Source organism: Globicephala melas, unplaced genomic scaffold (genome assembly GCF_963455315.2).
Source record: "Globicephala melas unplaced genomic scaffold, mGloMel1.2 SCAFFOLD_354, whole genome shotgun sequence".
NCBI classification, from domain to species: domain Eukaryota; kingdom Metazoa; phylum Chordata; class Mammalia; order Artiodactyla; family Delphinidae; genus Globicephala; species Globicephala melas.
This window is the reverse complement of record NW_027207523.1, coordinates 108,654-132,187: the sequence shown is the minus strand read 5'-3', so window position 1 is coordinate 132,187 and position 23,534 is coordinate 108,654. Positions and strand designations below refer to the sequence as shown.

At 68.4% G+C, this 23,534-nt stretch overlaps 12 non-coding genes across 12 annotated transcripts; all 12 read left to right on the top strand.

The window, feature by feature from the left end:
* Positions 1-197: 197 nt before the first annotated feature.
* LOC132596599 (5S ribosomal RNA) lies at positions 198-316 on the top strand. Its single transcript, XR_009562677.1, has one exon. It is a non-coding gene; the product is annotated as a 5S ribosomal RNA (ribosomal RNA).
* A 933-nt stretch (positions 317-1,249) lies between these two features.
* On the top strand, positions 1,250-1,368 carry LOC132596534 (5S ribosomal RNA). The gene has a single exon (XR_009562612.1). It is a non-coding gene; the product is annotated as a 5S ribosomal RNA (ribosomal RNA).
* A 2,697-nt stretch (positions 1,369-4,065) lies between these two features.
* On the top strand, positions 4,066-4,184 carry LOC132596533 (5S ribosomal RNA). The gene has a single exon (XR_009562611.1). It is a non-coding gene; the product is annotated as a 5S ribosomal RNA (ribosomal RNA).
* A 932-nt stretch (positions 4,185-5,116) lies between these two features.
* On the top strand, positions 5,117-5,235 carry LOC132596532 (5S ribosomal RNA). Its single transcript, XR_009562610.1, has one exon. It is a non-coding gene; the product is annotated as a 5S ribosomal RNA (ribosomal RNA).
* Positions 5,236-7,932: 2,697 nt separating this feature from the next.
* LOC132596531 (5S ribosomal RNA) lies at positions 7,933-8,051 on the top strand. Its single transcript, XR_009562609.1, has one exon. It is a non-coding gene; the product is annotated as a 5S ribosomal RNA (ribosomal RNA).
* Positions 8,052-8,984: 933 nt separating this feature from the next.
* On the top strand, positions 8,985-9,103 carry LOC132596530 (5S ribosomal RNA). The gene has a single exon (XR_009562608.1). It is a non-coding gene; the product is annotated as a 5S ribosomal RNA (ribosomal RNA).
* A 2,696-nt stretch (positions 9,104-11,799) lies between these two features.
* Positions 11,800-11,918, top strand: LOC132596528 (5S ribosomal RNA). Its single transcript, XR_009562606.1, has one exon. It is a non-coding gene; the product is annotated as a 5S ribosomal RNA (ribosomal RNA).
* A 2,696-nt stretch (positions 11,919-14,614) lies between these two features.
* LOC132596527 (5S ribosomal RNA) lies at positions 14,615-14,733 on the top strand. Its single transcript, XR_009562605.1, has one exon. It is a non-coding gene; the product is annotated as a 5S ribosomal RNA (ribosomal RNA).
* A 931-nt stretch (positions 14,734-15,664) lies between these two features.
* LOC132596526 (5S ribosomal RNA) lies at positions 15,665-15,783 on the top strand. Its single transcript, XR_009562604.1, has one exon. It is a non-coding gene; the product is annotated as a 5S ribosomal RNA (ribosomal RNA).
* A 2,696-nt stretch (positions 15,784-18,479) lies between these two features.
* LOC132596525 (5S ribosomal RNA) lies at positions 18,480-18,598 on the top strand. Its single transcript, XR_009562603.1, has one exon. It is a non-coding gene; the product is annotated as a 5S ribosomal RNA (ribosomal RNA).
* Positions 18,599-21,294: 2,696 nt separating this feature from the next.
* Positions 21,295-21,413, top strand: LOC132596524 (5S ribosomal RNA). Its single transcript, XR_009562602.1, has one exon. It is a non-coding gene; the product is annotated as a 5S ribosomal RNA (ribosomal RNA).
* Positions 21,414-22,344: 931 nt separating this feature from the next.
* On the top strand, positions 22,345-22,463 carry LOC132596523 (5S ribosomal RNA). Its single transcript, XR_009562601.1, has one exon. It is a non-coding gene; the product is annotated as a 5S ribosomal RNA (ribosomal RNA).
* The last annotated feature ends 1,071 nt before the right edge of the window (positions 22,464-23,534 follow it).

Below are 23,534 nucleotides of genomic sequence, written 5' to 3'. Positions count from 1 at the left end.
TTTGCTGGGTCACGGCCGCCCTGGGCTGGGAGGTGGTCGCCAAACCCTCCGCCGCCGCCCGATACCCGAGACCTCCGTTGCCCCTGCCTGGGCGGGCGAGGGGGCCCTGCCGGGGCGGGCCGGCCGCCAGGCTGGCGTTAAGGCGCCAGCGCCAGCGAAACTGGGCCTCAAGAGGCCGCCCGCGGCCCCCCGCCCCCGTCTACGTCCATACCACCCTGAACGCGCCCGATCTCGTCTGATCTCGGAAGCTAAGCAGGGTCGGGCCTGGTTAGTACTTGGATGGGAGACCGCCTGGGAATACCGGGTGCTGTAGGCTTTTTGCCTCCCGCTCCGCCCGCCTTCTCCTTTACTCGCCCGCGGCGGGGGGGCCGCCGGCTCCGCCCCCGCCGGGCCCCGCTGCAGGCCCCACCTCCTCAGGCCCCTCCCACCACGGCGCGCGCCGGCGGGGTCGCTCCCCGCCGGCCCGGCCGGCCAGGCGGCCAGAAGGCGGCCCTGGAAGGCAGGCGCACCCCAGACGCTCCCGGGGTGGCTGGCCCGGACCCAGACTCCGCCGCGGGCCCAGTTGCCGTCCTTTCGGCCCGCGAGCCCCTCGACCTGCACCTGGCCGCCCCCACCGGCGCCCAGCCCCGGCGCCGCCACCTGTGTGCCGGTGTGTCCCTCCACAGCTCCCTCCGACAAAAGCCCCCCCCACCCCGCCCCTCTGGCGTGTCACCGCGGCCGGGTGCGGGAGCGGGATCGAGGGCAGGGGCCGCTTCCCCGGGCCTGCCGGCCACCAGGGGCGGGGTCCTGAGCTCGGCGGGGGGTGTGGGGGCAAGGGTGGCCTTGCCGGGGCTGAGGGGCCGTGGCGACTCAATGGTGGCTCCCAGTGGCTTCGGGCCAGCTGCTGTCGGGCAGGAGGGCCGGCCCGGGCTGCGGCCGGGCTGCGCCTAGGGCCGCGTGGGCGGGCAGGGCCGATGCCCAAGGGACCGCGGGCCCCGGGCCCTGAAGCCTCCGGGGCCACGTCCCTGTGAGCGACGTGCGGGATCTTGGGCGGGGCGCCAAGCGCCGAAGGGTTTGCTGGGTCACGGCCGCCCTGGGCTGGGAGGTGGTCGCCAAACCCTCCGCCGCCGCCCGATACCCGAGACCTCCGTTGCCCCTGCCTGGGCGGGCGAGGGGGCCCTGCCGGGGCGGGCCGGCCGCCAGGCTGGCGTTAAGGCGCCAGCGCCAGCGAAACTGGGCCTCAAGAGGCCGCCCGCGGCCCCCCGCCCCCGTCTACGGCCATACCACCCTGAACGCGCCCGATCTCGTCTGATCTCGGAAGCTAAGCAGGGTCGGGCCTGGTTAGTACTTGGATGGGAGACCGCCTGGGAATACCGGGTGCTGTAGGCTTTTTGCCTCCCGCTCCGCCCGCCTTCTCCTTTACTCGCCCGCGGCGGGGGGGCCGCCGGCTCCGCCCCCGCCGAGCCCCGCTGCAGGCAGTAGTCAAGGTGGGTTTACCTGCCCGAGCAGGAAGCTTGGGCGATGGCAGAAGTGGGAAGAAACTCTTGAGCACAGGTTCTTGGGATCCACGGAGCAGCGCATGCACATGCGATGGGTGCCTACACAGCTGGCTTGCTTGTCTGTGGGGAAAGGCGAGATGGGTCAGGGCCTGGGTTCCTGAGGGGCTGAGAATCAAGGCAGGGATAGAAGAAAGGGGACAGGCCCACATCCCCTGAACCCACGCCGGCGCCCACTCACCTTTGTGGAAAATACGATTGAAAAGTGCCCGCAAGAATCTCTTCAGATGCCTCCAGAGTTGAGGGAAGAAGGGGAGGGGGGAGGCCGGGAGCAGGGTGAGCCCTGAAATCCAACCCTTGTCCCGGTCACACCCCAGCAGCCCTCCCACCTCAGCCCCTTCAAGACCCCAGGGCTCCCCCAACCGCGCTGCACAGATCCTGCCCTGACCATAGTCACCATGTTGATCCCCACGTTGAGCAAGATGAAGCTGACCGGGAGCAGAAGAATTGAGTATCCTTGCTCCTGGCATTTCCTGGGGATGGGGCCAGTGAACGGCTCGGCTCGGTAGTAGTTTCGCTCACCCATGGCCGTTGGTCCCAGGACTGCCTGGGCCCTCTGCCCTCCAGTTTTAACTGGGAGCCAGACTGGGTCATAATGGGGCAGGTGGTGAGGTCACAGTGAGGGAGGGGGATGAAAAGGAGGGCCCAGAGTGGCATTCCCTGGTAACCAGGGTCAGGTAAGCTGAGCCTGGACAGTCAAACAGGGCCCGGTGGCCGGCATACATCCCCTCGAGCGGTCATTCATTCGCTCACCGCCCGCTGACTCACTTGTTCAAATGACACATTGCGTCTCTTGGCCCCTCTTGAGACTAGGAAGACCTTGGCCTCAGAGGCCTGCTGAAGGCCTGGCTGGAGTCCAGAGCCTCAGCCTTCTTCATGCCCTTCACTGGGCCTGGAGCTGGACCTGCCCAGATGTGGAACCTCCCAGTTTGGAAGCAACTTCTTGTATGAGGCTCTCTGTGGACAGGGACAGCTGAGACACAGAGGAGGTGCCCAGAGACCAGGGGTTTGGAGTCTGCAGCTGCAGATGTACTTAGTGCATGGTATAGGACCAGGAGGGGCCTGCTGGCAGAACTGTGGCCACTAAACCAAAGGGACCCTCAGGCCAAGAAGGGGACACTGGCTTCTTATTGCAGGAAGCCAAGCGCAGGGACCCAGGCTGGCAGAAGGAGTGGCGCTTCCAAGCCACAGACCACCAATGTTTCCTGGACTCTGGCGCTCTTTATTCCTCTCTCCATGCCCTGCCGCCCCCTGCCCCTGCCCCCACTTGCTGCTGGTAAGTTCATTTTCCCAGTCTGGCTCCCGTGCAGAGAGGGCCTGGAGGCCGAGGTGGAAGGTAGCAGCGAGTTGGCCCGCGCTTGGCCCTCCTGCGGTTGCCGCTTCAGCACCAGACTGTCATACACCTGGTAGTTGGCATTGCCTCCCGGGTTCCGGCTGAGTGGCATGAAGGTGGGCGGGGGTGGAGGGTGCTCGGTAGCCTGGACGTCGGGCAGGAGGTGAGAGGGGCGGAGGAGCAGCGCTGAGCTGGGAGCCGGGGCCCGCTGGTCCGAGGCCTCGGCCAGTACCGTGAGGGAGGCGGAGGTGGCCACAGGGCGCCGCAAGGGCAGGATCTCAGCCCATTCGGCCGCCGGGTGCCGCACCTCGTGGGGATCGCGGGAGTAATCCAAGTGTCCCGTGGAGGGATGCAGGCTGCGGTTGGACTCGCTGTGAGCACAGCTGGGGAGGCTACGTCTGTGGGCCGGTGGGGTGTCGCGCTACCAGGCGTCGGGCCGGTAGACCCGAGGCACCAGAGCGGATGGAGGCTCAGAGCCCTCCAGACCCAGACTCCGCCATGGGCCCAGTTGCCGTCCTTTCGGCCCGCGAGCCCCTCGACCTGCACCTGGCCGCCCCCACCGGCGCCCAGCCCCGGCGCCGCCACCTGTGTGCCGGTGTGTCCCTCCACAGCTCCCTCCGACAAAAGCCCCACCCCCACCCCGCCCCTCTGGCGTGTCACCGCGGCCGGGTGCGGGAGCGGGATCGAGGGCAGGGGCCGCTTCCCCGGGCCTGCCGGCCACCAGGGGCGGGGTCCTGAGCTCGGCGGGGGGTGTGGGGGCAAGGGTGGCCTTGCCGGGGCTGAGGGGCCGTGGCGACTCAATGGTGGCTCCCGGTGGCTTCGGGCCAGCTGCTGTCGGGCAGGAGGGCCGGCCCGGGCTGCGGCCGGGCTGCGCCTAGGGCCGCGTGGGCGGGCAGGGCCGATGCCCAAGGGACCGCGGGCCCCGGGCCCTGAAGCCTCCGGGGCCACGTCCCTGTGAGCGACGTGCGGGATCTTGGGCGGGGCGCCAAGCGCCGAAGGGTTTGCTGGGTCACGGCCGCCCTGGGCTGGGAGGTGGTCGCCAAACCCTCCGCCGCCGCCCGATACCCGAGACCTCCGTTGCCCCTGCCTGGGCGGGCGAGGGGGCCCTGCCGGGGCGGGCCGGCCGCCAGGCTGGCGTTAAGGCGCCAGCGCCAGCGAAACTGGGCCTCAAGAGGCCGCCCGCGGCCCCCCGCCCCCGTCTACGGCCATACCACCCTGAACGCGCCCGATCTCGTCTGATCTCGGAAGCTAAGCAGGGTCGGGCCTGGTTAGTACTTGGATGGGAGACCGCCTGGGAATACCGGGTGCTGTAGGCTTTTTGCCTCCTGCTCCGCCCGCCTTCTCCTTTACTCGCCCGCGGCGGGGGCCGCCGGCTCCGCCCCCGCCGGGCCCCGCTGCAGGCCCCACCTCCTCAGGCCCCTCCCACCACGGCGCGCGCCGGCGGGGTCGCTCCCCGCCGGCCCGGCCGGCCAGGCGGCCAGAAGGCGGCCCTGGAAGGCAGCCGCACCCCAGACGCTCCCGGGGTGGCTGGCCCGGACCCAGACTCCGCCGCGGGCCCAGTTGCCGTCCTTTCGGCCCGCGAGCCCCTCGACCTGCACCTGGCCGCCCCCACCGGCGCCCAGCCCCGGCGCCGCCATCTGTGTGCCGGTGTGTCCCTCCACAGCTCCCTCCGACAAAAGCCCCCCCCCACCCCGCCCCTCTGGCGTGTCACCGCGGCCGGGTGCGGGAGCGGGATCGAGGGCAGGGGCCGCTTCCCCGGGCCTGCCGGCCACCAGGGGCGGGGTCCTGAGCTCGGCGGGGGGTGTGGGGGCAAGGGTGGCCTTGCCGGGGCTGAGGGGCCGTGGCGACTCAATGGTGGCTCCCGGTGGCTTCGGGCCAGCTGCTGTCGGGCAGGAGGGCCGGCCCGGGCTGCGGCCGGGCTGCGCCTAGGGCCGCGTGGGCGGGCAGGGCCGATGCCCAAGGGACCGCGGGCCCCGGGCCCTGAAGCCTCCGGGGCCACGTCCCTGTGAGCGACGTGCGGGATCTTGGGCGGGGCGCCAAGCGCCGAAGGGTTTGCTGGGTCACGGCCGCCCTGGGCTGGGAGGTGGTCGCCAAACCCTCCGCCGCCGCCCGATACCCGAGACCTCCGTTGCCCCTGCCTGGGCGGGCGAGGGGGCCCTGCCGGGGCGGGCCGGCCGCCAGGCTGGCGTTAAGGCGCCAGCGCCAGCGAAACTGGGCCTCAAGAGGCCGCCCGCGGCCCCCCGCCCCCGTCTACGGCCATACCACCCTGAACGCGCCCGATCTCGTCTGATCTCGGAAGCTAAGCAGGGTCGGGCCTGGTTAGTACTTGGATGGGAGACCGCCTGGGAATACCGGGTGCTGTAGGCTTTTTGCCTCCCGCTCCGCCCGCCTTCTCCTTTACTCGCCCGCGGCGGGGGGGCCGCCGGCTCCGCCCCCGCCGAGCCCCGCTGCAGGCAGTAGTCAAGGTGGGTTTACCTGCCCGAGCAGGAAGCTTGGGCGATGGCAGAAGTGGGAAGAAACTCTTGAGCACAGGTTCTTGGGATCCACGGAGCAGCGCATGCACATGCGATGGGTGCCTACACAGCTGGCTTGCTTGTCTGTGGGGAAAGGCGAGATGGGTCAGGGCCTGGGTTCCTGAGGGGCTGAGAATCAAGGCAGGGATAGAAGAAAGGGGACAGGCCCACATCCCCTGAACCCACGCCGGCGCCCACTCACCTTTGTGGAAAATACGATTGAAAAGTGCCCGCAAGAATCTCTTCAGATGCCTCCAGAGTTGAGGCAAGAAGGGGAGGGGGGAGGCCGGGAGCAGGGTGAGCCCTGAAATCCAACCCTTGTCCCGGTCACACCCCAGCAGCCCTCCCACCTCAGCCCCTTCAAGACCCCAGGGCTCCCCCAACCGCGCTGCACAGATCCTGCCCTGACCATAGTCACCATGTTGATCCCCACGTTGAGCAAGATGAAGCTGACCGGGAGCAGAAGAATTGAGTATCCTTGCTCCTGGCATTTCCTGGGGATGGGGCCAGTGAACGGCTCGGCTCGGTAGTAGTTTCGCTCACCCATGGCCGTTGGTCCCAGGACTGCCTGGGCCCTCTGCCCTCCAGTTTTAACTGGGAGCCAGACTGGGTCATAATGGGGCAGGTGGTGAGGTCACAGTGAGGGAGGGGGATGAAAAGGAGGGCCCAGAGTGGCATTCCCTGGTAACCAGGGTCAGGTAAGCTGAGCCTGGACAGTCAAACAGGGCCCGGTGGCCGGCATACATCCCCTCGAGCGGTCATTCATTCGCTCACCGCCCGCTGACTCACTTGTTCAAATGACACATTGCGTCTCTTGGCCCCTCTTGAGACTAGGAAGACCTTGGCCTCAGAGGCCTGCTGAAGGCCTGGCTGGAGTCCAGAGCCTCAGCCTTCTTCATGCCCTTCACTGGGCCTGGAGCTGGACCTGCCCAGATGTGGAACCTCCCAGTTTGGAAGCAACTTCTTGTATGAGGCTCTCTGTGGACAGGGACAGCTGAGACACAGAGGAGGTGCCCAGAGACCAGGGGTTTGGAGTCTGCAGCTGCAGATGTACTTAGTGCATGGTATAGGACCAGGAGGGGCCTGCTGGCAGAACTGTGGCCACTAAACCAAAGGGACCCTCAGGCCAAGAAGGGGACACTGGCTTCTTATTGCAGGAAGCCAAGCGCAGGGACCCAGGCTGGCAGAAGGAGTGGCGCTTCCAAGCCACAGACCACCAATGTTTCCTGGACTCTGGCGCTCTTTATTCCTCTCTCCATGCCCTGCCGCCCCCTGCCCCTGCCCCCACTTGCTGCTGGTAAGTTCATTTTCCCAGTCTGGCTCCCGTGCAGAGAGGGCCTGGAGGCCGAGGTGGAAGGTAGCAGCGAGTTGGCCCGCGCTTGGCCCTCCTGCGGTTGCCGCTTCAGCACCAGACTGTCATACACCTGGTAGTTGGCATTGCCTCCCGGGTTCCGGCTGAGTGGCATGAAGGTGGGCGGGGGTGGAGGGTGCTCGGTAGCCTGGACGTCGGGCAGGAGGTGAGAGGGGCGGAGGAGCAGCGCTGAGCTGGGAGCCGGGGCCCGCTGGTCCGAGGCCTCGGCCAGTACCGTGAGGGAGGCGGAGGTGGCCACAGGGCGCCGCAAGGGCAGGATCTCAGCCCATTCGGCCGCCGGGTGCCGCACCTCGTGGGGATCGCGGGAGTAATCCAAGTGTCCCGTGGAGGGATGCAGGCTGCGGTTGGACTCGCTGTGAGCACAGCTGGGGAGGCTACGTCTGTGGGCCGGTGGGGTGTCGCGCTACCAGGCGTCGGGCCGGTAGACCCGAGGCACCAGAGCGGATGGAGGCTCAGAGCCCTCCAGACCCAGACTCCGCCATGGGCCCAGTTGCCGTCCTTTCGGCCCGCGAGCCCCTCGACCTGCACCTGGCCGCCCCCACCGGCGCCCAGCCCCGGCGCCGCCACCTGTGTGCCGGTGTGTCCCTCCACAGCTCCCTCCGACAAAAGCCCCACCCCCACCCCGCCCCTCTGGCGTGTCACCGCGGCCGGGTGCGGGAGCGGGATCGAGGGCAGGGGCCGCTTCCCCGGGCCTGCCGGCCACCAGGGGCGGGGTCCTGAGCTCGGCGGGGGGTGTGGGGGCAAGGGTGGCCTTGCCGGGGCTGAGGGGCCGTGGCGACTCAATGGTGGCTCCCGGTGGCTTCGGGCCGGCTGCTGTCGGGCAGGAGGGCCGGCCCGGGCTGCGGCCGGGCTGCGCCTAGGGCCGCGTGGGCGGGCAGGGCCGATGCCCAAGGGACCGCGGGCCCCGGGCCCTGAAGCCTCCGGGGCCACGTCCCTGTGAGCGACGTGCGGGATCTTGGGCGGGGCGCCAAGCGCCGAAGGGTTTGCTGGGTCACGGCCGCCCTGGGCTGGGAGGTGGTCGCCAAACCCTCCGCCGCCGCCCGATACCCGAGACCTCCGTTGCCCCTGCCTGGGCGGGCGAGGGGGCCCTGCCGGGGCGGGCCGGCCGCCAGGCTGGCGTTAAGGCGCCAGCGCCAGCGAAACTGGGCCTCAAGAGGCCGCCCGCGGCCCCCCGCCCCCGTCTACGGCCATACCACCCTGAACGCGCCCGATCTCGTCTGATCTCGGAAGCTAAGCAGGGTCGGGCCTGGTTAGTACTTGGATGGGAGACCGCCTGGGAATACCGGGTGCTGTAGGCTTTTTGCCTCCCGCTCCGCCCGCCTTCTCCTTTACTCGCCCGCGGCGGGGGGGCCGCCGGCTCCGCCCCCGCCGGGCCCCGCTGCAGGCCCCACCTCCTCAGGCCCCTCCCACCACGGCGCGCGCCGGCGGGGTCGCTCCCCGCCGGCCCGGCCGGCCAGGCGGCCAGAAGGCGGCCCTGGAAGGCAGGCGCACCCCAGACGCTCCCGGGGTGGCTGGCCCGGACCCAGACTCCGCCGCGGGCCCAGTTGCCGTCCTTTCGGCCCGCGAGCCCCTCGACCTGCACCTGGCCGCCCCCACCGGCGCCCAGCCCCGGCGCCGCCACCTGTGTGCCGGTGTGTCCCTCCACAGCTCCCTCCGACAAAAGCCCCCCCCACCCCGCCCCTCTGGCGTGTCACCGCGGCCGGGTGCGGGAGCGGGATCGAGGGCAGGGGCCGCTTCCCCGGGCCTGCCGGCCACCAGGGGCGGGGTCCTGAGCTCGGCGGGGGGTGTGGGGGCAAGGGTGGCCTTGCCGGGGCTGAGGGGCCGTGGCGACTCAATGGTGGCTCCCAGTGGCTTCGGGCCAGCTGCTGTCGGGCAGGAGGGCCGGCCCGGGCTGCGGCCGGGCTGCGCCTAGGGCCGCGTGGGCGGGCAGGGCCGATGCCCAAGGGACCGCGGGCCCCGGGCCCTGAAGCCTCCGGGGCCACGTCCCTGTGAGCGACGTGCGGGATCTTGGGCGGGGCGCCAAGCGCCGAAGGGTTTGCTGGGTCACGGCCGCCCTGGGCTGGGAGGTGGTCGCCAAACCCTCCGCCGCCGCCCGATACCCGAGACCTCCGTTGCCCCTGCCTGGGCGGGCGAGGGGGCCCTGCCGGGGCGGGCCGGCCGCCAGGCTGGCGTTAAGGCGCCAGCGCCAGCGAAACTGGGCCTCAAGAGGCCGCCCGCGGCGCCCCGCCCCCGTCTACGGCCATACCACCCTGAACGCGCCCGATCTCGTCTGATCTCGGAAGCTAAGCAGGGTCGGGCCTGGTTAGTACTTGGATGGGAGACCGCCTGGGAATACCGGGTGCTGTAGGCTTTTTGCCTCCCGCTCCGCCCGCCTTCTCCTTTACTCGCCCGCGGCGGGGGGGCCGCCGGCTCCGCCCCCGCCGAGCCCCGCTGCAGGCAGTAGTCAAGGTGGGTTTACCTGCCCGAGCAGGAAGCTTGGGCGATGGCAGAAGTGGGAAGAAACTCTTGAGCACAGGTTCTTGGGATCCACGGAGCAGCGCATGCACATGCGATGGGTGCCTACACAGCTGGCTTGCTTGTCTGTGGGGAAAGGCGAGATGGGTCAGGGCCTGGGTTCCTGAGGGGCTGAGAATCAAGGCAGGGATAGAAGAAAGGGGACAGGCCCACATCCCCTGAACCCACGCCGGCGCCCACTCACCTTTGTGGAAAATACGATTGAAAAGTGCCCGCAAGAATCTCTTCAGATGCCTCCAGAGTTGAGGCAAGAAGGGGAGGGGGGAGGCCGGGAGCAGGGTGAGCCCTGAAATCCAACCCTTGTCCCGGTCACACCCCAGCAGCCCTCCCACCTCAGCCCCTTCAAGACCCCAGGGCTCCCCCAACCGCGCTGCACAGATCCTGCCCTGACCATAGTCACCATGTTGATCCCCACGTTGAGCAAGATGAAGCTGACCGGGATCAGAAGAATTGAGTATCCTTGCTCCTGGCATTTCCTGGGGATGGGGCCAGTGAACGGCTCGGCTCGGTAGTAGTTTCGCTCACCCATGGCCGTTGGTCCCAGGACTGCCTGGGCCCTCTGCCCTCCAGTTTTAACTGGGAGCCAGACTGGGTCATAATGGGGCAGGTGGTGAGGTCACAGTGAGGGAGGGGGATGAAAAGGAGGGCCCAGAGTGGCATTCCCTGGTAACCAGGGTCAGGTAAGCTGAGCCTGGACAGTCAAACAGGGCCCGGTGGCCGGCATACATCCCCTCGAGCGGTCATTCATTCGCTCACCGCCCGCTGACTCACTTGTTCAAATGACACATTGCGTCTCTTGGCCCCTCTTGAGACTAGGAAGACCTTGGCCTCAGAGGCCTGCTGAAGGCCTGGCTGGAGTCCAGAGCCTCAGCCTTCTTCATGCCCTTCACTGGGCCTGGAGCTGGACCTGCCCAGATGTGGAACCTCCCAGTTTGGAAGCAACTTCTTGTATGAGGCTCTCTGTGGACAGGGACAGCTGAGACACAGAGGAGGTGCCCAGAGACCAGGGGTTTGGAGTCTGCAGCTGCAGATGTACTTAGTGCATGGTATAGGACCAGGAGGGGCCTGCTGGCAGAACTGTGGCCACTAAACCAAAGGGACCCTCAGGCCAAGAAGGGGACACTGGCTTCTTATTGCAGGAAGCCAAGCGCAGGGACCCAGGCTGGCAGAAGGAGTGGCGCTTCCAAGCCACAGACCACCAATGTTTCCTGGACTCTGGCGCTCTTTATTCCTCTCTCCATGCCCTGCCGCCCCCTGCCCCTGCCCCCACTTGCTGCTGGTAAGTTCATTTTCCCAGTCTGGCTCCCGTGCAGAGAGGGCCTGGAGGCCGAGGTGGAAGGTAGCAGCGAGTTGGCCCGCGCTTGGCCCTCCTGCGGTTGCCGCTTCAGCACCAGACTGTCATACACCTGGTAGTTGGCATTGCCTCCCGGGTTCCGGCTGAGTGGCATGAAGGTGGGCGGGGGTGGAGGGTGCTCGGTAGCCTGGACGTCGGGCAGGAGGTGAGAGGGGCGGAGGAGCAGCGCTGAGCTGGGAGCCGGGGCCCGCTGGTCCGAGGCCTCGGCCAGTACCGTGAGGGAGGCGGAGGTGGCCACAGGGCGCCGCAAGGGCAGGATCTCAGCCCATTCGGCCGCCGGGTGCCGCACCTCGTGGGGATCGCGGGAGTAATCCAAGTGTCCCGTGGAGGGATGCAGGCTGCGGTTGGACTCGCTGTGAGCACAGCTGGGGAGGCTACGTCTGTGGGCCGGTGGGGTGTCGCGCTACCAGGCGTCGGGCCGGTAGACCCGAGGCACCAGAGCGGATGGAGGCTCAGAGCCCTCCAGACCCAGACTCCGCCATGGGCCCAGTTGCCGTCCTTTCGGCCCGCGAGCCCCTCGACCTGCACCTGGCCGCCCCCACCGGCGCCCAGCCCCGGCGCCGCCACCTGTGTGCCGGTGTGTCCCTCCACAGCTCCCTCCGACAAAAGCCCCACCCCCACCCCGCCCCTCTGGCGTGTCACCGCGGCCGGGTGCGGGAGCGGGATCGAGGGCAGGGGCCGCTTCCCCGGGCCTGCCGGCCACCAGGGGCGGGGTCCTGAGTCGGCGGGGGGTGTGGGGGCAAGGGTGGCCTTGCCGGGGCTGAGGGGCCGTGGCGACTCAATGGTGGCTCCCGGTGGCTTCGGGCCAGCTGCTGTCGGGCAGGAGGGCCGGCCCGGGCTGCGGCCGGGCTGCGCCTAGGGCCGCGTGGGCGGGCAGGGCCGATGCCCAAGGGACCGCGGGCCCCGGGCCCTGAAGCCTCCGGGGCCACGTCCCTGTGAGCGACATGCGGGATCTTGGGCGGGGCGCCAAGCGCCGAAGGGTTTGCTGGGTCACGGCCGCCCTGGGCTGGGAGGTGGTCGCCAAACCCTCCGCCGCCGCCCGATACCCGAGACCTCCGTTGCCCCTGCCTGGGCGGGCGAGGGGGCCCTGCCGGGGCGGGCCGGCCGCCAGGCTGGCGTTAAGGCGCCAGCGCCAGCGAAACTGGGCCTCAAGAGGCCGCCCGCGGCCCCCCGCCCCCGTCTACGGCCATACCACCCTGAACGCGCCCGATCTCGTCTGATCTCGGAAGCTAAGCAGGGTCGGGCCTGGTTAGTACTTGGATGGGAGACCGCCTGGGAATACCGGGTGCTGTAGGCTTTTTGCCTCCCGCTCCGCCCGCCTTCTCCTTTACTCGCCCGCGGCGGGGGGGCCGCCGGCTCCGCCCCCGCCGAGCCCCGCTGCAGGCAGTAGTCAAGGTGGGTTTACCTGCCCGAGCAGGAAGCTTGGGCGATGGCAGAAGTGGGAAGAAACTCTTGAGCACAGGTTCTTGGGATCCACGGAGCAGCGCATGCACATGCGATGGGTGCCTACACAGCTGGCTTGCTTGTCTGTGGGGAAAGGCGAGATGGGTCAGGGCCTGGGTTCCTGAGGGGCTGAGAATCAAGGCAGGGATAGAAGAAAGGGGACAGGCCCACATCCCCTGAACCCACGCCGGCGCCCACTCACCTTTGTGGAAAATACGATTGAAAAGTGCCCGCAAGAATCTCTTCAGATGCCTCCAGAGTTGAGGGAAGAAGGGGAGGGGGGAGGCCGGGAGCAGGGTGAGCCCTGAAATCCAACCCTTGTCCCGGTCACACCCCAGCAGCCCTCCCACCTCAGCCCCTTCAAGACCCCAGGGCTCCCCCAACCGCGCTGCACAGATCCTGCCCTGACCATAGTCACCATGTTGATCCCCACGTTGAGCAAGATGAAGCTGACCGGGATCAGAAGAATTGAGTATCCTTGCTCCTGGCATTTCCTGGGGATGGGGCCAGTGAACGGCTCGGCTCGGTAGTAGTTTCGCTCACCCATGGCCGTTGGTCCCAGGACTGCCTGGGCCCTCTGCCCTCCAGTTTTAACTGGGAGCCAGACTGGGTCATAATGGGGCAGGTGGTGAGGTCACAGTGAGGGAGGGGGATGAAAAGGAGGGCCCAGAGTGGCATTCCCTGGTAACCAGGGTCAGGTAAGCTGAGCCTGGACAGTCAAACAGGGCCCGGTGGCCGGCATACATCCCCTCGAGCGGTCATTCATTCGCTCACCGCCCGCTGACTCACTTGTTCAAATGACACATTGCGTCTCTTGGCCCCTCTTGAGACTAGGAAGACCTTGGCCTCAGAGGCCTGCTGAAGGCCTGGCTGGAGTCCAGAGCCTCAGCCTTCTTCATGCCCTTCACTGGGCCTGGAGCTGGACCTGCCCAGATGTGGAACCTCCCAGTTTGGAAGCAACTTCTTGTATGAGGCTCTCTGTGGACAGGGACAGCTGAGACACAGAGGAGGTGCCCAGAGACCAGGGGTTTGGAGTCTGCAGCTGCAGATGTACTTAGTGCATGGTATAGGACCAGGAGGGGCCTGCTGGCAGAACTGTGGCCACTAAACCAAAGGGACCCTCAGGCCAAGAAGGGGACACTGGCTTCTTATTGCAGGAAGCCAAGGGCAGGGACCCAGGCTGGCAGAAGGAGTGGCGCTTCCAAGCCACAGACCACCAATGTTTCCTGGACTCTGGCGCTCTTTATTCCTCTCTCCATGCCCTGCCGCCCCCTGCCCCTGCCCCCACTTGCTGCTGGTAAGTTCATTTTCCCAGTCTGGCTCCCGTGCAGAGAGGGCCTGGAGGCCGAGGTGGAAGGTAGCAGCGAGTTGGCCCGCGCTTGGCCCTCCTGCGGTTGCCGCTTCAGCACCAGACTGTCATACACCTGGTAGTTGGCATTGCCTCCCGGGTTCCGGCTGAGTGGCATGAAGGTGGGCGGGGGTGGAGGGTGCTCGGTAGCCTGGACGTCAGGCAGGAGGTGAGAGGGGCGGAGGAGCAGCGCTGAGCTGGGAGCCGGGGCCCGCTGGTCCGAGGCCTCGGCCAGTACCGTGAGGGAGGCGGAGGTGGCCACAGGGCGCCGCAAGGGCAGGATCTCAGCCCATTCGGCCGCCGGGTGCCGCACCTCGTGGGGATCGCGGGAGTAATCCAAGTGTCCCGTGGAGGGATGCAGGCTGCGGTTGGACTCGCTGTGAGCACAGCTGGGGAGGCTACGTCTCTGGGCCGGTGGGGTGTCGCGCTACCAGGCGTCGGGCCGGTAGACCCGAGGCACCAGAGCGGATGGAGGCTCAGAGCCCTCCAGACCCAGACTCCGCCATGGGCCCAGTTGCCGTCCTTTCGGCCCGCGAGCCCCTCGACCTGCACCTGGCCGCCCCCACCGGCGCCCAGCCCCGGCGCCGCCACCTGTGTGCCGGTGTGTCCCTCCACAGCTCCCTCCGACAAAAGCCCCACCCCCACCCCGCCCCTCTGGCGTGTCACCGCGGCCGGGTGCGGGAGCGGGATCGAGGGCAGGGGCCGCTTCCCCGGGCCTGCCCGCCACCAGGGGCGGGGTCCTGAGTCGGCGGGGTGTGTGGGGGCAAGGGTGGCCTTGCCGGGGCTGAGGGGCCGTGGCGACTCAATGGTGGCTCCCGGTGGCTTCGGGCCAGCTGCTGTCGGGCAGGAGGGCCGGCCCGGGCTGCGGCCGGGCTGCGCCTAGGGCCGCGTGGGCGGGCAGGGCCGATGCCCAAGGGACCGCGGGCCCCGGGCCCTGAAGCCTCCGGGGCCACGTCCCTGTGAGCGACGTGCGGGATCTTGGGCGGGGCGCCAAGCGCCGAAGGGTTTGCTGGGTCACGGCCGCCCTGGGCTGGGAGGTGGTCGCCAAACCCTCCGCCGCCGCCCGATACCCGAGACCTCCGTTGCCCCTGCCTGGGCGGGCGAGGGGGCCCTGCCGGGGCGGGCCGGCCGCCAGGCTGGCGTTAAGGCGCCAGCGCCAGCGAAACTGGGCCTCAAGAGGCCGCCCGCGGCCCCCCGCCCCCGTCTACGGCCATACCACCCTGAACGCGCCCGATCTCGTCTGATCTCGGAAGCTAAGCAGGGTCGGGCCTGGTTAGTACTTGGATGGGAGACCGCCTGGGAATACCGGGTGCTGTAGGCTTTTTGCCTCCCGCTCCGCCCGCCTTCTCCTTTACTCGCCCGCGGCGGGGGCCTCCGGCTCCGCCCCCGCCGGGCCCCGCTGCAGGCCCCACCTCCTCAGGCCCCTCCCACCACGGCGCGCGCCGGCGGGGTCGCTCCCCGCCGGCCCGGCCGGCCAGGCGGCCAGAAGGCGGCCCTGGAAGGCAGGCGCACCCCAGACGCTCCCGGGGTGGCTGGCCCGGACCCAGACTCCGCCGCGGGCCCAGTTGCCGTCCTTTCGGCCCGCGAGCCCCTCGACCTGCACCTGGCCGCCCCCACCGGCGCCCAGCCCCGGCGCCGCCACCTGTGTGCCGGTGTGTCCCTCCACAGCTCCCTCCGACAAAAGCCCCCCCCACCCCGCCCCTCTGGCGTGTCACCGCGGCCGGGTGCGGGAGCGGGATCGAGGGCAGGGGCCGCTTCCCCGGGCCTGCCGGCCACCAGGGGCGGGGTCCTGAGCTCGGCGGGGGGTGTGGGGGCAAGGGTGGCCTTGCCGGGGCTGAGGGGCCGTGGCGACTCAATGGTGGCTCCCGGTGGCTTCGGGCCAGCTGCTGTCGGGCAGGAGGGCCGGCCCGGGCTGCGGCCGGGCTGCGCCTAGGGCCGCGTGGGCGGGCAGGGCCGATGCCCAAGGGACCGCGGGCCCCGGGCCCTGAAGCCTCCGGGGCCACGTCCCTGTGAGCGACGTGCGGGATCTTGGGCGGGGCGCCAAGCGCCGAAGGGTTTGCTGGGTCACGGCCGCCCTGGGCTGGGAGGTGGTCGCCAAACCCTCCGCCGCCGCCCGATACCCGAGACCTCCGTTGCCCCTGCCTGGGCGGGCGAGGGGGCCCTGCCGGGGCGGGCCGGCCGCCAGGCTGGCGTTAAGGCGCCAGCGCCAGCGAAACTGGGCCTCAAGAGGCCGCCCGCGGCCCCCCGCCCCCGTCTACGGCCATACCACCCTGAACGCGCCCGATCTCGTCTGATCTCGGAAGCTAAGCAGGGTCGGGCCTGGTTAGTACTTGGATGGGAGACCGCCTGGGAATACCGGGTGCTGTAGGCTTTTTGCCTCCCGCTCCGCCCGCCTTCTCCTTTACTCGCCCGCGGCGGGGGGGCCGCCGGCTCCGCCCCCGCCGAGCCCCGCTGCAGGCAGTAGTCAAGGTGGGTTTACCTGCCCGAGCAGGAAGCTTGGGCGATGGCAGAAGTGGGAAGAAACTCTTGAGCACAGGTTCTTGGGATCCACGGAGCAGCGCATGCACATGCGATGGGTGCCTACACAGCTGGCTTGCTTGTCTGTGGGGAAAGGCGAGATGGGTCAGGGCCTGGGTTCCTGAGGGGCTGAGAATCAAGGCAGGGATAGAAGAAAGGGGACAGGCCCACATCCCCTGAACCCACGCCGGCGCCCACTCACCTTTGTGGAAAATACGATTGAAAAGTGCCCGCAAGAATCTCTTCAGATGCCTCCAGAGTTGAGGCAAGAAGGGGAGGGGGGAGGCCGGGAGCAGGGTGAGCCCTGAAATCCAACCCTTGTCCCGGTCACACCCCAGCAGCCCTCCCACCTCAGCCCCTTCAAGACCCCAGGGCTCCCCCAACCGCGCTGCACAGATCCTGCCCTGACCATAGTCACCATGTTGATCCCCACGTTGAGCAAGATGAAGCTGACCGGGATCAGAAGAATTGAGTATCCTTGCTCCTGGCATTTCCTGGGGATGGGGCCAGTGAACGGCTCGGCTCGGTAGTAGTTTCGCTCACCCATGGCCGTTGGTCCCAGGACTGCCTGGGCCCTCTGCCCTCCAGTTTTAACTGGGAGCCAGACTGGGTCATAATGGGGCAGGTGGTGAGGTCACAGTGAGGGAGGGGGATGAAAAGGAGGGCCCAGAGTGGCATTCCCTGGTAACCAGGGTCAGGTAAGCTGAGCCTGGACAGTCAAACAGGGCCCGGTGGCCGGCATACATCCCCTCGAGCGGTCATTCATTCGCTCACCGCCCGCTGACTCACTTGTTCAAATGACACATTGCGTCTCTTGGCCCCTCTTGAGACTAGGAAGACCTTGGCCTCAGAGGCCTGCTGAAGGCCTGGCTGGAGTCCAGAGCCTCAGCCTTCTTCATGCCCTTCACTGGGCCTGGAGCTGGACCTGCCCAGATGTGGAACCTCCCAGTTTGGAAGCAACTTCTTGTATGAGGCTCTCTGTGGACAGGGACAGCTGAGACACAGAGGAGGTGCCCAGAGACCAGGGGTTTGGAGTCTGCAGCTGCAGATGTACTTAGTGCATGGTATAGGACCAGGAGGGGCCTGCTGGCAGAACTGTGGCCACTAAACCAAAGGGACCCTCAGGCCAAGAAGGGGACACTGGCTTCTTATTGCAGGAAGCCAAGCGCAGGGACCCAGGCTGGCAGAAGGAGTGGCGCTTCCAAGCCACAGACCACCAATGTTTCCTGGACTCTGGCGCTCTTTATTCCTCTCTCCATGCCCTGCCGCCCCCTGCCCCTGCCCCCACTTGCTGCTGGTAAGTTCATTTTCCCAGTCTGGCTCCCGTGCAGAGAGGGCCTGGAGGCCGAGGTGGAAGGTAGCAGCGAGTTGGCCCGCGCTTGGCCCTCCTGCGGTTGCCGCTTCAGCACCAGACTGTCATACACCTGGTAGTTGGCATTGCCTCCCGGGTTCCGGCTGAGTGGCATGAAGGTGGGCGGGGGTGGAGGGTGCTCGGTAGCCTGGACGTCGGGCAGGAGGTGAGAGGGGCGGAGGAGCAGCGCTGAGCTGGGAGCCGGGGCCCGCTGGTCCGAGGCCTCGGCCAGTACCGTGAGGGAGGCGGAGGTGGCCACAGGGCGCCGCAAGGGCAGGATCTCAGCCCATTCGGCCGCCGGGTGCCGCACCTCGTGGGGATCGCGGGAGTAATCCAAGTGTCCCGTGGAGGGATGCAGGCTGCGGTTGGACTCGCTGTGAGCACAGCTGGGGAGGCTACGTCTGTGGGCCGGTGGGGTGTCGCGCTACCAGGCGTCGGGCCGGTAGACCCGAGGCACCAGAGCGGATGGAGGCTCAGAGCCCTCCAGACCCAGACTCCGCCATGGGCCCAGTTGCCGTCCTTTCGGCCCGCGAGCCCCTCGACCTGCACCTGGCCGCCCCCACCGGCGCCCAGCCCCGGCGCCGCCACCTGTGTGCCGGTGTGTCCCTCCACAGCTCCCTCCGACAAAAGCCCCACCCCCACCCCGCCCCTCTGGCGTGTCACCGCGGCCGGGTGCGGGAGCGGGATCGAGGGCAGGGGCCGCTTCCCCGGGCCTGCCGGCCACCAGGGGCGGGGTCCTGAGTCGGCGGGGGGTGTGGGGGCAAGGGTGGCCTTGCCGGGGCTGAGGGGCCGTGGCGACTCAATGGTGGCTCCCGGTGGCTTCGGGCCAGCTGCTGTCGGGCAGGAGGGCCGGCCCGGGCTGCGGCCGGGCTGCGCCTAGGGCCGCGTGGGCGGGCAGGGCCGATGCCCAAGGGACCGCGGGCCCCGGGCCCTGAAGCCTCCGGGGCCACGTCCCTGTGAGCGACATGCGGGATCTTGGGCGGGGCGCCAAGCGCCGAAGGGTTTGCTGGGTCACGGCCGCCCTGGGCTGGGAGGTGGTCGCCAAACCCTCCGCCGCCGCCCGATACCCGAGACCTCCGTTGCCCCTGCCTGGGCGGGCGAGGGGGCCCTGCCGGGGCGGGCCGGCCGCCAGGCTGGCGTTAAGGCGCCAGCGCCAGCGAAACTGGGCCTCAAGAGGCCGCCCGCGGCCCCCCGCCCCCGTCTACGGCCATACCACCCTGAACGCGCCCGATCTCGTCTGATCTCGGAAGCTAAGCAGGGTCGGGCCTGGTTAGTACTTGGATGGGAGACCGCCTGGGAATACCGGGTGCTGTAGGCTTTTTGCCTCCCGCTCCGCCCGCCTTCTCCTTTACTCGCCCGCGGCGGGGGGGCCGCCGGCTCCGCCCCCGCCGAGCCCCGCTGCAGGCAGTAGTCAAGGTGGGTTTACCTGCCCGAGCAGGAAGCTTGGGCGATGGCAGAAGTGGGAAGAAACTCTTGAGCACAGGTTCTTGGGATCCACGGAGCAGCGCATGCACATGCGATGGGTGCCTACACAGCTGGCTTGCTTGTCTGTGGGGAAAGGCGAGATGGGTCAGGGCCTGGGTTCCTGAGGGGCTGAGAATCAAGGCAGGGATAGAAGAAAGGGGACAGGCCCACATCCCCTGAACCCACGCCGGCGCCCACTCACCTTTGTGGAAAATACGATTGAAAAGTGCCCGCAAGAATCTCTTCAGATGCCTCCAGAGTTGAGGGAAGAAGGGGAGGGGGGAGGCCGGGAGCAGGGTGAGCCCTGAAATCCAACCCTTGTCCCGGTCACACCCCAGCAGCCCTCCCACCTCAGCCCCTTCAAGACCCCAGGGCTCCCCCAACCGCGCTGCACAGATCCTGCCCTGACCATAGTCACCATGTTGATCCCCACGTTGAGCAAGATGAAGCTGACCGGGATCAGAAGAATTGAGTATCCTTGCTCCTGGCATTTCCTGGGGATGGGGCCAGTGAACGGCTCGGCTCGGTAGTAGTTTCGCTCACCCATGGCCGTTGGTCCCAGGACTGCCTGGGCCCTCTGCCCTCCAGTTTTAACTGGGAGCCAGACTGGGTCATAATGGGGCAGGTGGTGAGGTCACAGTGAGGGAGGGGGATGAAAAGGAGGGCCCAGAGTGGCATTCCCTGGTAACCAGGGTCAGGTAAGCTGAGCCTGGACAGTCAAACAGGGCCCGGTGGCCGGCATACATCCCCTCGAGCGGTCATTCATTCGCTCACCGCCCGCTGACTCACTTGTTCAAATGACACATTGCGTCTCTTGGCCCCTCTTGAGACTAGGAAGACCTTGGCCTCAGAGGCCTGCTGAAGGCCTGGCTGGAGTCCAGAGCCTCAGCCTTCTTCATGCCCTTCACTGGGCCTGGAGCTGGACCTGCCCAGATGTGGAACCTCCCAGTTTGGAAGCAACTTCTTGTATGAGGCTCTCTGTGGACAGGGACAGCTGAGACACAGAGGAGGTGCCCAGAGACCAGGGGTTTGGAGTCTGCAGCTGCAGATGTACTTAGTGCATGGTATAGGACCAGGAGGGGCCTGCTGGCAGAACTGTGGCCACTAAACCAAAGGGACCCTCAGGCCAAGAAGGGGACACTGGCTTCTTATTGCAGGAAGCCAAGGGCAGGGACCCAGGCTGGCAGAAGGAGTGGCGCTTCCAAGCCACAGACCACCAATGTTTCCTGGACTCTGGCGCTCTTTATTCCTCTCTCCATGCCCTGCCGCCCCCTGCCCCTGCCCCCACTTGCTGCTGGTAAGTTCATTTTCCCAGTCTGGCTCCCGTGCAGAGAGGGCCTGGAGGCCGAGGTGGAAGGTAGCAGCGAGTTGGCCCGCGCTTGGCCCTCCTGCGGTTGCCGCTTCAGCACCAGACTGTCATACACCTGGTAGTTGGCATTGCCTCCCGGGTTCCGGCTGAGTGGCATGAAGGTGGGCGGGGGTGGAGGGTGCTCGGTAGCCTGGACGTCAGGCAGGAGGTGAGAGGGGCGGAGGAGCAGCGCTGAGCTGGGAGCCGGGGCCCGCTGGTCCGAGGCCTCGGCCAGTACCGTGAGGGAGGCGGAGGTGGCCACAGGGCGCCGCAAGGGCAGGATCTCAGCCCATTCGGCCGCCGGGTGCCGCACCTCGTGGGGATCGCGGGAGTAATCCAAGTGTCCCGTGGAGGGATGCAGGCTGCGGTTGGACTCGCTGTGAGCACAGCTGGGGAGGCTACGTCTCTGGGCCGGTGGGGTGTCGCGCTACCAGGCGTCGGGCCGGTAGACCCGAGGCACCAGAGCGGATGGAGGCTCAGAGCCCTCCAGACCCAGACTCCGCCATGGGCCCAGTTGCCGTCCTTTCGGCCCGCGAGCCCCTCGACCTGCACCTGGCCGCCCCCACCGGCGCCCAGCCCCGGCGCCGCCACCTGTGTGCCGGTGTGTCCCTCCACAGCTCCCTCCGACAAAAGCCCCACCCCCACCCCGCCCCTCTGGCGTGTCACCGCGGCCGGGTGCGGGAGCGGGATCGAGGGCAGGGGCCGCTTCCCCGGGCCTGCCCGCCACCAGGGGCGGGGTCCTGAGTCGGCGGGGTGTGTGGGGGCAAGGGTGGCCTTGCCGGGGCTGAGGGGCCGTGGCGACTCAATGGTGGCTCCCGGTGGCTTCGGGCCAGCTGCTGTCGGGCAGGAGGGCCGGCCCGGGCTGCGGCCGGGCTGCGCCTAGGGCCGCGTGGGCGGGCAGGGCCGATGCCCAAGGGACCGCGGGCCCCGGGCCCTGAAGCCTCCGGGGCCACGTCCCTGTGAGCGACGTGCGGGATCTTGGGCGGGGCGCCAAGCGCCGAAGGGTTTGCTGGGTCACGGCCGCCCTGGGCTGGGAGGTGGTCGCCAAACCCTCCGCCGCCGCCCGATACCCGAGACCTCCGTTGCCCCTGCCTGGGCGGGCGAGGGGGCCCTGCCGGGGCGGGCCGGCCGCCAGGCTGGCGTTAAGGCGCCAGCGCCAGCGAAACTGGGCCTCAAGAGGCCGCCCGCGGCCCCCCGCCCCCGTCTACGGCCATACCACCCTGAACGCGCCCGATCTCGTCTGATCTCGGAAGCTAAGCAGGGTCGGGCCTGGTTAGTACTTGGATGGGAGACCGCCTGGGAATACCGGGTGCTGTAGGCTTTTTGCCTCCCGCTCCGCCCGCCTTCTCCTTTACTCGCCCGCGGCGGGGGCCTCCGGCTCCGCCCCCGCCGGGCCCCGCTGCAGGCCCCACCTCCTCAGGCCCCTCCCACCACGGCGCGCGCCGGCGGGGTCGCTCCCCGCCGGCCCGGCCGGCCAGGCGGCCAGAAGGCGGCCCTGGAAGGCAGGCGCACCCCAGACGCTCCCGGGGTGGCTGGCCCGGACCCAGACTCCGCCGCGGGCCCAGTTGCCGTCCTTTCGGCCCGCGAGCCCCTCGACCTGCACCTGGCCGCCCCCACCGGCGCCCAGCCCCGGCGCCGCCACCTGTGTGCCGGTGTGTCCCTCCACAGCTCCCTCCGACAAAAGCCCCCCCCACCCCGCCCCTCTGGCGTGTCACCGCGGCCGGGTGCGGGAGCGGGATCGAGGGCAGGGGCCGCTTCCCCGGGCCTGCCGGCCACCAGGGGCGGGGTCCTGAGCTCGGCGGGGGGTGTGGGGGCAAGGGTGGCCTTGCCGGGGCTGAGGGGCCGTGGCGACTCAATGGTGGCTCCCAGTGGCTTCGGGCCAGCTGCTGTCGGGCAGGAGGGCCGGCCCGGGCTGCGGCCGGGCTGCGCCTAGGGCCGCGTGGGCGGGCAGGGCCGATGCCCAAGGGACCGCGGGCCCCGGGCCCTGAAGCCTCCGGGGCCACGTCCCTGTGAGCGACGTGCGGGATCTTGGGCGGGGCGCCAAGCGCCGAAGGGTTTGCTGGGTCACGGCCGCCCTGGGCTGGGAGGTGGTCGCCAAACCCTCCGCCGCCGCCCGATACCCGAGACCTCCGTTGCCCCTGCCTGGGCGGGCGAGGGGGCCCTGCCGGGGCGGGCCGGCCGCCAGGCTGGCGTTAAGGCGCCAGCGCCAGCGAAACTGGGCCTCAAGAGGCCGCCCGCGGCGCCCCGCCCCCGTCTACGGCCATACCACCCTGAACGCGCCCGATCTCGTCTGATCTCGGAAGCTAAGCAGGGTCGGGCCTGGTTAGTACTTGGATGGGAGACCGCCTGGGAATACCGGGTGCTGTAGGCTTTTTGCCTCCCGCTCCGCCCGCCTTCTCCTTTACTCGCCCGCGGCGGGGGGGCCGCCGGCTCCGCCCCCGCCGAGCCCCGCTGCAGGCAGTAGTCAAGGTGGGTTTACCTGCCCGAGCAGGAAGCTTGGGCGATGGCAGAAGTGGGAAGAAACTCTTGAGCACAGGTTCTTGGGATCCACGGAGCAGCGCATGCACATGCGATGGGTGCCTACACAGCTGGCTTGCTTGTCTGTGGGGAAAGGCGAGATGGGTCAGGGCCTGGGTTCCTGAGGGGCTGAGAATCAAGGCAGGGATAGAAGAAAGGGGACAGGCCCACATCCCCTGAACCCACGCCGGCGCCCACTCACCTTTGTGGAAAATACGATTGAAAAGTGCCCGCAAGAATCTCTTCAGATGCCTCCAGAGTTGAGGGAAGAAGGGGAGGGGGGAGGCCGGGAGCAGGGTGAGCCCTGAAATCCAACCCTTGTCCCGGTCACACCCCAGCAGCCCTCCCACCTCAGCCCCTTCAAGACCCCAGGGCTCCCCCAACCGCGCTGCACAGATCCTGCCCTGACCATAGTCACCATGTTGATCCCCACGTTGAGCAAGATGAAGCTGACCGGGATCAGAAGAATTGAGTATCCTTGCTCCTGGCATTTCCTGGGGATGGGGCCAGTGAACGGCTCGGCTCGGTAGTAGTTTCGCTCACCCATGGCCGTTGGTCCCAGGACTGCCTGGGCCCTCTGCCCTCCAGTTTTAACTGGGAGCCAGACTGGGTCATAATGGGGCAGGTGGTGAGGTCACAGTGAGGGAGGGGGATGAAAAGGAGGGCCCAGAGTGGCATTCCCTGGTAACCAGGGTCAGGTAAGCTGAGCCTGGACAGTCAAACAGGGCCCGGTGGCCGGCATACATCCCCTCGAGCGGTCATTCATTCGCTCACCGCCCGCTGACTCACTTGTTCAAATGACACATTGCGTCTCTTGGCCCCTCTTGAGACTAGGAAGACCTTGGCCTCAGAGGCCTGCTGAAGGCCTGGCTGGAGTCCAGAGCCTCAGCCTTCTTCATGCCCTTCACTGGGCCTGGAGCTGGAC